The sequence below is a fragment of the Gymnoscopelus microlampas genome, assembly GCF_963454915.1.
Source record: "Gymnoscopelus microlampas genome assembly, chromosome: 7".
In the NCBI taxonomy this organism is placed as follows: domain Eukaryota; kingdom Metazoa; phylum Chordata; class Actinopteri; order Myctophiformes; family Myctophidae; genus Gymnoscopelus; species Gymnoscopelus microlampas.
In genome coordinates, this window is record NC_139944.1 from 30,535,196 (window position 1) to 30,548,792 (window position 13,597).

Here is a 13,597-nt window from a genome sequence, read left to right on the forward strand (position 1 = left end):
TCTCTTTATATTCCTCTCTATTTCCTCTCTCTGTCGTCTCTCAATTGCAGCAGCCGGAGCAGCATTACAGAAATGGAAGACATTATTGCAATGAATAATTCACAGACACATCTGTTATCTATGGTAAACATTGCTTGCATCAACATTGGACCGTTGCACAGCTACTCTGTCAACAACTTTGATGGCACGATAATCTCCTGCACTGGGGTAGGCTACATTCATACAGGACACCAATTAGACTTGTGTGGTATCGGTGTTTCTTGGCAAATTTCAAAAAAAGTATTGTAATCTGCTTGAGGTGGGAACATTGCTTGTAGCTCAAATAATTCAAGAGAAAGGGAGATGCGTTTTAGCCTGTCCTGTGTGAATTGTACTTGCATATAAAGGTAATAGTAATAGTTTTGCCATGTGTTCGTACGATCATTTTATCCTTTGTACGATGTACGATCAATAATGCCAAAAATGCCCAAAGATAATTTTGCCATTTCACAAAAAGGGTTCATAAATCCTATATTAAAATTGGTGGACAATGGGCGGTGTGTGGGTTGGTGGGTGGACAACAAGCTGATGTCAGACAGATTTGCGCATGTGACGGGGCCCGCTAGATTGCTGTATCGGTCTTTCTGTGTCCCTTGTATGCCCATATATGGAGTTCCGTGTCAGGTATGCCCTTTTGTACCCGTCTGTCTGTGTTGCTTTTATGCACATACAGTATATGGAGATCTCTGTATGTATCTGTCTGTCTGCCTGTGTCTCTTTATGCTCATATATGGAGTGCCCTGATGTCATCAGTATATAATATATGTACATGCCTGGTCGGATCGGCGGTTCAGGGCAACCGCCTATCCAACCGACTCGAGGGCGGGCACCTTTGGGTCCTCGATGTAAAATATGTTGATGTGAGTGGTTCCATCATTCAGTGTAACACTTTTGTCATTCAGCGTAACAAAGGTTTCATGACAGTAGCTTTGTTATCCCTCTTTTTAACTAGTATACAACTTATAAGTACAAATGTATTGCAAGCAATTATATTTAATGGTTGTATGAACACTATGATAACTATAATATTATCATTTAAAAACTATTCATTGCATTTTAAGGTATTATAAGACACATTAACTTTATAATGTAGATTCCTTACACTGAATAAAATGTTAAAATCTTGATATTTGTCTTTATCTCTCTTAGTAAACAAAACAAAGTTATAGCATTTTAATATAAAATAATGGTGTTTCACTGGTGTTATACTGAATTACATTGTGTTACTCTGAATGACGTATCACTACAGGCCACATATATTGATTAAATGTGATTTATTCAGCAAGAACAATAATGATTCCATGAACCATTATTACTAGCAGCAGTAATATTTCCCTTTAGCCATTTTTAAATCTGTGTAAATTAAGCATGCACATTTTTTAACATCTTATCCTGTTATTATGCATATTTCTTATAACTGAAAATAGGTTAAAGAAAAAGCATAGTGTTGTTAGTAATAATAGTTTTTAGGGCCATAATTGTTATTGCTGAAGGAATAACATGTAATCAGTATAGACTGTAGTGTTATGTGTCATTCAGGGTAACAAGATAGTCAGTCAGTGTAACGCCAATATTTAAATAATAATAATACATTACAATACAATGACTGTTTTGTTCACTAAGATGAACAAAAACAAATCTCAAAGGATGAAGTTAACAATATTTTCATAGCTTTTTCCTTTTTTTCTAGTGTAAGGCGGGAAGTTTTTGTAACAAACCTTCAACAACTAGTGCATTGTACCTGGCACAACATATTTTCAGAAGGGGGTCCACGGAAAAACACACAAATTTGTGTCCTTGACATGAAAATGTTTGAGAGCCACTGGTTTAAACAACATCAGGAAGCAATACCAAATAAGAAGCTACATTTTAGAAACAAGCCCAAAAAACTGCAACCATCAATATTTACAAGCGACCTTACAGAAAAACAAGCCCAAAGTCGCTTTACTCGCTTATAATAAGCAGATATGGCAACACTGCTCAGCACTCACCCCACTATCTATCTCTCTTTCTCTCCCCTCAGCTCCCCTAACCACCTCTCCTTTCATGAAAACCATATTAGACAAGTGACGAGTACAACAGCAACAGCCAACAGGGACATGCACTGGGTCTGAGAGATCTTAATTAAGAGACCCATTTATAGATGGTCCCTCGTACCAGAACGGCACAGCCTCGTTGATGTTGCTTTTGACTGACAAAAGCCCCTCCGTCCCTGTCTGTCTGTCCATATGACTTCATGTCTGTGTATGCAGCGCACTGCGGGCTGTGGGTGACCTTCTGTAGGGGTTTAATGAGGCAATAGATGGAGAGGGTGAAGCGGTGAGTAAACTAAAGCAAAGACACTAAAATACATCATCATATTATGTTGAAGCAATTGTGTTTTGAAAAGGCTGAATGTTTTTAACAATCCTGTGTTTGCATATTCACACATGTATCATGTTACGCTGATTTTACATGGGGTAAACTATGCATTTCGCTACTCTTTTAAAGACTACACAAAATGTTGTACTGCAATGTGTGGAATCAAAGAAGATACATTTGATACAAATAGTATATCATTCTTATCGATCAGCATTGATTGATTGATTGATTGATTAGTTTATTGAATATTAAAATTCAAAAGGATAAAAAACACAAGAAAGCCCGTAGGCTTGTTTCAATTGTGGTCCTTTGGGAAAGGGGACATAGGGAGCAAGTGTTACTTTGTAAGAATTAACTTCGTAAGAAATAAACAATATGAACACAAACTGTACAGTGATTATGTACGTAATAGGCCATTTTGCCTTAATCAGGCATTCAGATATTCATTAAAAATGCATTATTTTACACACAGTGCAAGCTGTGTCCTATAGTGTAATTAAATTTGAAATAATATATAAACACAGACAGACAAATAGAATCCATAGCACAGCAAGCTATAGTGTTGAATATATACTTAAATGACTTTTCACCATCAGCACTGGCATACACCACGTAATGTACAGTATTCTCCTTCTTGCAATGAGTAAACAGTGTGACATTCATTAAGACATAGATACTGTATGATACTTGCATGATTCATAGAATGTAAGTCAAGATGTGATGTCCTATAGGGTAAGAAAGTATGAATAAAAGAACAGATAAATATTTCTCTTATTACTGCCAGCTATATCATGAATTTAAATTGATTTAATTTACATGAATAATGCAAGCATACTAGTCACCCCGAGCAACCTCTTAGTGCGTGTCCCACTTTGGTACGGACCGAGGCTCGATGTGAGCGGTTGGAATCACGTTGTCTCCTCATACTCTATCTAATAAATTTGACATGCCAGAAAAAAATAATTTGAAATGCCAGAAAAAATAAATAACAAAAAAGCAGACTGCTAAATTTCATCAGTCATATATGGCATTCATTGCGATTACTTATATTTGTATGATACGCTTGATGCAAGATGTGTCCTTGGGTAGTTAAATATTAATGAAAGAACAAAGACTACATTCTCAGAAAGCAAAAACAAAACAAAAAACATCACTACTTCAAGCTACCCTGTGGAATCAAAGGAATATTTAATACAGAGGCATTTCACTGAATTTCTCAATGTTCACATACACTGCATTTCAACATAATCCTATAAATCATGCTCCAGTGAGTGCAGCATATAGCCTTCAGTACTGCCAAGGGTAGTGGTACCAATCCCTGTGTAGCTCAAATGAGTAGAGCAAGGCACTAACATTGCCAGAGTTAGGGGTTTGTTTGCGACTTTGGGGAGCCATTGCTAAAATTGGGTGCATTCAAGGTCAACGTGCATGCTCATGGCGGTTCCGATGATGTACCTTCAAAAAAGCACAACTTTTTGAATGATAACCTATGAGAACTCATGTCACTCTTGTTCCAAATGTAAACAATAAATGTGTTGATTTGTGACATAACACATTTCCCATTACTAACATTCTTTGAAGCTGCACTATGTAACTTGTCTCTTCTAACCCGGATTTGAACCCGGTTTCGTGCGCAAGTACTGAAATTCTTACTATTGAGCTAAACACCTTTGACACGATCAAAATTTCTCAATAGAAGACAAAATACTACCACCCCAATGGTATTAAGTTATATTGTATTAAAATACTCTACCATACAGATTGGTAAAACATTTTTTTTATTAATTACAAATAGTTACATAGTGCCGCTTTAACTTTAGGCTTTTTGTTTTATTTATTTTGTTTTATTTAGGCTTTTTGTTTTATTTATTTTTGTTTTATTTATTTAATTTTTTCTTTTATTTATTTATTTAATTTATTTTTATCACAACTTATGTAAGTTCACTGGGTTACGTTTAGGTTAAGGTATTTAACCTGAGGTTGGGGTTTGTATCATGGGGGTACTAGGGGGTCCCCTGCAAAATTAGACCCCACTTTGAGAACCAATGCTCTAACCGTTACACTAGGGCGGCCCTGTGTTGTAGGCTTGTAGATCTGCTATTTTCACAGAAGATATATTTAATGTAGAGTGAAAACAGAAAAAACACTAGCATATAGAGCCCTGAGGGAATCAGCTCAACCATATGGGGTTTAAGTGGTTAATTATATGAATCAAGACAGAAAATTGGCTTCAGAGATACCCATGGTGAATATAATATTATGTCTCATTTTATTCTGAAAAAAAGTTGAAGAAATGCCATTCTACAGGGAACTGTCAACATTTCTATGGCTTTGTAAACAATAATGTATCGCAATAGTCAAAGTCCCAAAACACACCGCCGGTTTGCATAGATATTCAACATGCATGGTATTCATATACACATAATTCATATAATGTTCGGGAGACTCAGGGGTAGTTAAATTTGTATCAGTGCACAAACAACTGTTACACATATAAGCTGGTAAGCGGAGACTAGGGCGTTTAGGATAACAATTAGCATGGAATTAGAAATATGCTTAAACGGGGGAATTGCATAGAGTTTCAGCATCGACATGTTTTATTCAGCTTGCCCCCAGGATAGCTCAGTTTGTTTATGAGAGCATGCAGTTGGGTTTCCCCATAGGAGGAAAACAATGAATGTAATGTGCCACAAGAATAGACAATGTATGAAAAATAGAGGATTTCGGTTTTTAAATTAGATATCTACTGTTTGAAATGAAACAAGCGGTACCTTATGATTTATAGGGTAATGATAACACAAGCTATGACACCTTTTATTTTATTTTTTAAGCAAGTCTTTGGCTGATACAAATGTATGACCCGATCATCTTATATTTTCTCCACGAAATGGATCTTTTCTGTAATAGTTTTGTAAAGGTACCCTTGGGGAGGCAGTTATGATTACATCTGTTCTGAATATATGGAATTCAAATAAGTCCTTACAGGAATGCATTAATGTAAGCCTTTCTGTCCCAGTAATCCATTTCACTGAGGCAAGGACATACCTAACTATAAATCTATTTTATTACACAGTGCTTTCTTAGAATGAGTAGCGACCTTAGAGGGGTGTTGAGGCTATTGCTAATGGGACCCTACTATGACAAAATAAGCAGCAATAATTTGTTTAATGAGGCAGCACGGCTGACAGGTTAATATTCATCATGTAGGCCCTGGGATAAAAAAAAACTTTATGAACCAACACCTTATAAAATGCATGTGTTTGTGTGTGTATGTCCACTTGTGTTTGCCAAAGAAGAAAAACATCTGTGGAGTGACCTGGACTGACGCCTCTCCCCTTTCCAATGACTGTCCCACCTGGTGAAACATCCTTAATCAGTTGTACGTACTTCATTGACTGGGGTCCCCCAGGCCTCTATATGGCCCCCTAATAGTCCATCTGCTCCTCCGGCTTGGACGGCTGGCGTAGCGGTCCGTGCACCTCGAATGCGGGTTCGAATGCCGGTCCCGACGACCCTTGCTGCGTGTCACTCCCCATCTCTCCCCATTTCCTGTCAGACTACTTACTGTATACTATCTAATAAAAGGCAAAACAAGCCAAAAGAAAATCTTTAAAAAAGAGTGAGTGTGCCCTCCATGCCGCATGCCAAGCAATACACTTGATCATGATGATGATATTGATTGATGTGCTGAATGTATCTCTGTGATGGTGTGTCTCTGTGTACAACTGTTCATGCACTTGTGTTTGCGAATGTCTGTAAATAGAGTACTTGTGTGTCTACACATGTCTGTGTGTAAGAATGATGTGTTCGTGCACCCAGGCTGGCAGCACACCTTGAGGGTGACCAGGGACGTTTAGACAGCCATCAATAAGGCATTTTACTGTCCTCTCCAATATCGTTCATCTGGCTGACAGAAACCGATAGGATTCCGCTACATTGATTGCCCATCTTGATTCCAAATGGACAGTCGTGTCCCACACTGTCCTGACAGGGACCAATCGAAGGCTGCGATACAGTCTACACAGTCCGATATAGTTCAAGGGGAATGGGCGACGATCGGATTTCTTAATTGTTGATAGACTTAGTAGTGGATTCTTGTTCTCTAGCTATGGTTGGCCACAAAACCACAGCTGCTATAACTAGGAATAGCCATTTTAGAAGTCTCCTATCATGCATTTGTCCTATATCAATTATGAATTTCTAAGTAGAACCCTTTCCAGCTTTTTATATTGTAAAATAACTCAATCTGCACATTACATCCGTTGCCTCTCTACAGTTCTGGTTGAAAAACGAGAGAGAGCGAGAGAGAGAGAGAGCTTTGTGACAGTCACTGATCTTGACTTCAAATGAGTTGTTGTAATAATCAGAAAGCAACAGAATGTGTGAATATGATAACCATAAAACAATAAATATTATAGTGCAGTAATGAGTACATTTCATAAGCAACACTCTCTACACTGGCCTCAGACTTAAACAAAAATACCCTTTTCTTTATAATGGGAGGCTAACACCTAGGCCCTTCAGGCACCGGCCTACTCAGGGACCCCGCAAGTTGGGGGGTTGGCACTAATAGTTTGAGAACCATGCAGTAATATTTAGTATGTTTCCTACCTGAAGCCTGCACACTCCCTGCATTAACCAATAAGCTCTATTTTATACTTCATCATTTTTCATAAATAGCGAAAATGTCCGATCCACAAGCTCACAATACAGCATTTTGACCTCATCTGCTAGTTTTGAAAATGTTTGAAAATTGACATTTTAAACAAATGTCAGTCTATAAAACAGGGTCAGGGTTTAATGTGTTTAACGACGTGTTGACGTTCTATTGACATCTTCCAGACGGCAGTCAGTTGGAGCAACGTCATTGAATGTCGTCATCACAACCATGTCCTTTAAAATGAATCGTCAAATAAACAAAATAACAAACAAATCCATCTGTAGTAAATTCCTCTGAAAATCATTCATCAACACTGCTGCCATAATAGGAGATAAAAAGTCATCAGCTTCCTTGATTGGCTAACCCAACACATCCGAAATGACGGATTTGTCAACCTCTGTGTGACAGCTGTGCCACTGTCGAGCACAAATTAGGACTACATTGTTTTACAGAGCAAGAGTTGGAGTTGGAAAGAGTCCAAATTGATTTACGGCGTGAGAAGTGTGTTGCTGGACGGTACATCAGGCGTATCAGTTCATATTTCAGGTCAAAGCACGCCTTCTGCACAGCTTCTTCATTCAGCCAGAACAGAATAAAAACATGAACATTAATGTTCAGAGCAGAATCGTAGCCTATATTTTAAATGGGTGTGGGGGGTGGGCGGTAACGGTAAGGGACCTGGATAGGGGGCACTGGCCCAAAGAAGGTTGAGAACCACTGATATAACACATAACATTGCATTGGCACACCTGCATTCTAGTCCACGTGCAAGCGTCCCTCCCCTCTCCCCCTCTTTCCCTCTTTCCCTCTCTCCCTCTCTCCCTCTCTCCCTCGACCCCTGAAAGAAAGGGACACATAAAGGACATTGGCAGGAAGTAGAAGACAACCTGACGTTGGTTGGCTTGTGTTCCTTGGCAGCGAGCCACTATTAATACTCACATGAACCCTCGTGTCCCATTTTGGGCATGTCATAATAGGTGAACATTCATATAGGCAATTATTTGTCAAAAATTGCAGATCTACAAGCTCACAGTGCATCACGATGCAATGCAGTGATTTTCGTTTCTTCTTTGTACGGTTCAAGTTCACTTTCAACACTCTAGTTTTCTCCTCTTTCCTCATTCTTTTCATTTCTTCCATTGCTGCAATATGGCACTGTGCTCCAAATAAAATACATAAATTGCTATTTGCATGCAAACTCCGCTTTGCGCTGATGACAAGGCATGTAAACCAACTGCCAGCTACATAACTTGAACTTTAGATATTTACTTTGTTATACATTACTAAAGTTTATACTTGATCTCGTCTGTTGTATTTTTTTGTCCTTTTGTATTCTACGTAAGAGCAATGGACAAAATCAAATTCCTCATGTATGTTCACATACATGGCCAATAAACAGATTCTCATCCGTCTGAAAAATTCTTCTGCACACCCTCCCCCCCGCCCTCCTCTCTTCTTCTTCTCTCACCCCTTTCATCCCTCCTTTTCTTGTGTCTCTCAACCCCTCTCTGTTCCCCGAGCCTGTGGGGATCTAGCACCACCTTTGATATCTGCTCCAGCTCCGTTTGACATGGCTCCCCAAGGGGAGTGATGTACCCAGAGAAAGTGAGAATGACATGGAGAGACAGACTTGAGGTTTGGGGGGTGGGGGTAAAAGTCAGATAGATTGGTCCATAGACAGACAGTAAAAATCCCCAGTGTTAATTTAACTCTAAGAGGGCATTTGTACACTCTCAGAATGAAATTAAAATTCTGGATTTTACAGCGCAGACAGTGAGAGATTTAGTGAAAGAGACAGAAAGAATGATTACAGCAGCACACAGAGTGAGAAAGATGAGAACGTGAGAAAGATGAAGAAGAGAGGGACAGAGAGACAGAGTGGCAAAGATCTTGATGACAAATCAAATGCCACATGGTATTCACCCCAATGCGTCTGTGGTGAGATGAAATATGCACAGCAAATCCAGTGTGTTAATTTAAACATGAAAGTGTAAAAAATGACATGATTGTCTGCAATGGTTCCTGTATTTGACTGTGGTACAATGCGTAGGTTTATTGTTTTGGCATAAGCATTGTATGCAAACGGTGTATACTGTACTTAAATAATAATCATAACTATTAGCCCATTTGTATTGTGTCTTTCTAACAATGAACAGGACTACGAAACCAACAAATACAACACCTGGAGGTTAAATCCTTAACATAAAGATAAGACAACAAAAAATGGGGACAATATGAAATTCAAAATTCACAAAACAATTTGACAAAGTTATGAGATGTAGCTGTGGGTTAGGGTTAGGTTGAAAGGTATCATGAAGGTAACCCTTCATTACCACTCAGGGATATAAGGCTAGAGTTTGAACATGCTACCCCACTCTGAGGAGAAGTGTTCAAGATCTGTTACACAGCTATGCAAGGCTGTAGGCTAAAATAAGAGCCAGAGCAATGTAACAAATTAAAATACTGTCTATCCAGATGTGAAATAATCCTCAATGGAAATTGGAAGTGTGCCTCCCAAAACAGTGAGTTCCTTTAAAATTAATTAAACATGCAAGTGAAGGCTAGGAAGTCGGCAGACATTTTTCCCTTTTCTCCTTTGTACATAGTGTTTTATATTTGATGATGATAGTATTATTGTGTTATTTTTATGCTATGTTGATGAATTTAATACATAGGACCACAATGGAAACACGTACGCATTTACCCCGGAAACGACGATTTTTCGACCAATCACAACAATCGTTTCATTCACGGAGAATATAAACAGATTTGTAAAGCGCCAACATCATTTCCTTGGGCGGTACTTCCGCCAAATTCCGGTACTTCCGTTTAGACACTCCACCGGCTAAGTCTTGCCCATGGTGGCCACCAAGCCATTCATGAACCAATATCAGCCACCCTGTCACAGATCACAGCCAACATCAGCCAAAACCTCTAGCTTGAACTTAACAAACTCACACATAGGATAATTGTTACCAAGAGCCAGTGAGCCACATACACTACATCCACATCTACTGTTCCATGTTACAACTCACTACCTTCAACGGCAGACACACACAACATACAAACTGTATATTCACATCAGCATTCTATTCTAGAGCCAGAAACAGTCACTGAACATGTCGGGCCATTGGGTCCCAAAATGACAGCAATAGTACAAACAGCTTGAATCACATTAGTATACACCCAGCATACAACACAAGCAGCAGCAGCAGCAAACAAAAAAAGGTTTCCTACCTTGAGCCGTCTTCTACTTGTGATGGCAGGGTCAAACTTTTGAATCCATGATAGAGAGATAGAGCTGTTCACTTCCTCCCTAGTAGGTGTAATGCAGATAGTCAGTGTGTTGCCAGGTTTGCAAAAGAAACAAGCGGTCAGGTCTATTAAAACAAGCCCAAAAGCAGCTAGGCTCAGTTTTACCACTTTACATCGGCTATTTGAAAATAGCAGATCAACAAGCTCACAATGTGTCACATCACAACACGCTGTGAGCTTGTAGATCTGCTATTTTAAAAAAAAATATTGGGAAAAAAAGTAAAACATTTTGAATATTTTATAAACATTTTAACAACACAAATCTTGTATGGGGGTCCCTGGCACCACATATTTTCAGATGGGGGTCTGGTCTGCGACTCATACAACGCAGACAAATACATATTCATCTGGGAGTCCTTGACATGAAAAAATGTGGGAACCACTGGTTTAAAAAACATTAGAAAGCAAGCCCAATTATGCAACTACACTTTAAAAAAAAACAAATTGCTTATTATAAGCATACATGGCAACACTGGTAAACAGGAAACTCATTGATATGGGGCTCCCCACCTCCCCTACCTGGCCACCCCCACAGTGGGCATGGCCAGGCCCACAGTGGGCATGGACAGGAATAAAGTGAATATAGGAGAACAGACTCTACAGGACTGAGAAGAAGAAGAAGCTGAGCTTGATATCGTGGGGCTTGGACTTCCACACACTTTCCATGCCATTCAGAGCGCTCCATGCAAGCCAGGGTGTCGGTCCCCTGCAACACCCCTGCCAGGATGTCCCACATCAAAGACAGAGGCCTCTGATGGTGGTCTATACAGGGGGGGACAGGTGGTGATTATGTGATCAGCAGTCTGCTCAATCTCCCTGCACTCGTATGTTGAGCTGTCTGCCAGGCCCCACTTCTTCCTATATTGAAGCAGCCAACCCCAGTACGCAGTCAGTTCAGCAGGGTCCATTCCTGGCATTGGCAGGTCTTCTCCTTTGATGCCATCTCCTGGATCCTAGATGTAGCGGTGTCAAAGTGTGGGCCCAGCTGACTCCCACTCCTGCTTCCAGGATGCCGCCATCCATGCCTTTGTAGACAGGTCCTAAGGGATAAAACTGAGCCTCTCTTGTGCCGCCTTGTTGTATGGGTTGTGGGATTTGAGTCTGTTCAGTGGCAACACTGTCATGCATGATATGGCCATGTTTCTGGGCTTTCCTTGCTAGTGCAAGGCTAGCAGCAGCCTCTTGTCGGAGGCTGGCTAGGACTGGCAGGTAGAACATATAGGGGTGGGCTTCAGGCAACCAGCGGCCAATGACGTATCTAGGTTTCTATATCCATAGTTTTAACGAGCCCGGGTGAAGCGTGCTTAGGGAGTTTCCATCAATAACCTGCATTCACAGAGTGTCTACTTTCTATGGAGTATATAGCCATTTCTATTTCTTGAATTGAATATCTAACAATACAATAATTTGTGTCTCAATTAGATAGACAGAATACAGTGAAAGTGAAATATGACAAAATAAGCCATCACACTAGGCAAGTCAATGGAACAGTCATTCTCATACACAACCTACCACCTTGATTACCTTGATTTAGGCTCAAACCTTTTGAAAAACGTTTCAGGGACATAAACAATATGATATTAAATATTATTTATTTATTTATTATTTTTTTTAAATTCGTGGTGTAGTCCCTTTAAGTTATTTGATATCATTTTTCACTGGAAGAAGAGTAATAGAACCCAAACACTCACATGTGATCAAATAAATTATCAAAAGAAAATAAAGTTGGAGCTATATAAAATCATAAAGGTAATAGCAGACCTAGTATGTATGCAGTGGAAGTGCAGTGCAAGTGGCTAGCACTGTGAGTCTCACTCTGTGTGCTGGAAATGGGGAAATCCAATCCTACAATTGTTCAAGCCAAATGTCAAATCTGATTTAAGGGATCTGCTTTGAGGATCTTGATCCGTTGTATCTTGGGTGGCTCGCCATCAAACGTCATCCAATGAGTGATATACCAATAGCACTCGAATTATTCCATCAAAAGCAAAAAAAAACGTTTATAAAACAGTGTCATGTATTCACAAATTAGGATCACACCCTTAAATGTTTAGAAATACAAATAATAATACATGTCTTCATCTCACTTAAACTAACAGTACACTTACAATTGGCTATACACAATGAAATCAACATTGTTACCATGAAAAGTTATATAGTGTAACATCATGGCAGCTGCAGTCACAAGCACAGTACAGTTCAACTCACCATGTCAGTGTTCACAAGTTCACACAATTCACAGGGTTCCAGGGATCAAACGTTTCAATAGAATCAAAATACAGCACTCTTCTCTCAAAAAGAGATGGGATCAACCAAAAATCTCTTGAAATGAGATCTCTGTTAAACTCAATGTATTTGTTAAACAGGCTTCTGTCTCCTGTTATCCAGAACATTCTGTTCTCTGAGTAATTACATCCCCTGGCCTGGTCTTCAAAGAGTCTATTCATTGAGAAACCTCATTGGCCCATTGGTTCATTGGCTTAATCAGAGCACCTCACCTCAATCAGAGACACTAACAAGTGGATGAATGTGTACAGAATGAACATAAACCCATATATTATCTTACATAGTCAAATAGTTTTGGGCAATTTTAGTTTTGATCTTTAAAGCTCTTTTGTGGAAGTTTGGTAATTTTATTTTAACCTGGGTTATATCCTAATTCCATTTATATATCCTTGTTTTATTGACTTGGCTATTTTGACCTGGGTTACCTAGGCATGACACAAGTATATAGTAAAGTGTAATGCATTGTTTTACATGATTTACAAGCCTGCATTCTTCTTTTTAGTAGGCATACTTTGAGGACACTGAAACTTTACACTCATTCATCATGTCAAACAATGTTTTCATTTACGAACCTACAGTAGATAAGCAACTCTGGGTCATTCACTTCTCTAATCAGTACAAGTCAGAGGTGATGTATTTAGCTTGCATTGTATTTCAAGTGAACATTAACACACCATCTGTAAGATTCTTACTTGATCAAATAACTTTAGCTTGTGTGCTTACCTTTGAAAAAAAATTGGGAATTACTTATCTTTTTAGTGTAGTTTTTATTTGTTGACATCCTACTATAATTCTAGTAACCTGACGGTGGGTGGGTGGGTGGATGGAGTCCTGGGTCTCCGATCAAACTGCGCATGCGTCGTTGTGTGCCAGGTTTCGCGAGAGAAACAAGCAGCGAGGTCTATGAAAACGAGGCCAAACCAAACGAACCCTATA